Consider the following 644-nt stretch of genomic DNA (forward strand, 5'->3'; position numbering starts at 1 on the left):
TGTCGGATGGAAACACTTGTCATGTACTTTACTGCCGCACATGTCTACAAAAGGCTTTACCCATTCACATTTCAAAATCATTTTACAATAAAATAATCACTGTACCTTGCATGAAACATATTACCGATTTATCACATGTGCAAAATAGGGCGAATCCAGAATTTCCTGAGCTGTAAAGATATTGTCTCTCAATAGAGACTAAAACACACTAGGCACATAGCCTAAATAGCTCAGTTGGGAGAGCATTAGACTGAAGGTCCCTGGTTCGATCCAGGGTTTCTGCAGTGGCTTGGTCTGTGGATGTCGTCTCTGTCCAAGTTGGACAATATTTTAATCAAATAAGCATTAGTTTCAGCCCTGTCGGATGGAAACACTTGTCATGTACTTTACTGCCGCACATGTCTACAAAAGGCTTTACCCATTCACATTTCAAAATCATTTTACAATACAATAATCACTGTACCTTGCACGAAATATACTACCGATTTATCACATGTGCAAAATAGAGTGAATATGGAATTTCCTGTTTTGTATCGTCTCTCAATGGAGACTAAAACACACTGCTCACATAGCCAAAATAGCTCAGTTGGGAGAGCGTTAGACTGAAAATCTAAAGGTTCCTGGTTTGATCCCGGGTTTCAGCA

General features: G+C 39.4%; 1 non-coding gene across 1 annotated transcript; it reads left to right on the top strand.

The window, feature by feature from the left end:
- Positions 1–571: 571 nt before the first annotated feature.
- On the top strand, positions 572–644 carry TRNAF-GAA (transfer RNA phenylalanine (anticodon GAA)). The gene has a single exon. It is a non-coding gene; the product is annotated as a tRNA-Phe (tRNA).

This window comes from Bombina bombina, chromosome 8 (genome assembly GCF_027579735.1).
Source record: "Bombina bombina isolate aBomBom1 chromosome 8, aBomBom1.pri, whole genome shotgun sequence".
Lineage (NCBI taxonomy): Eukaryota > Metazoa > Chordata > Amphibia > Anura > Bombinatoridae > Bombina > Bombina bombina.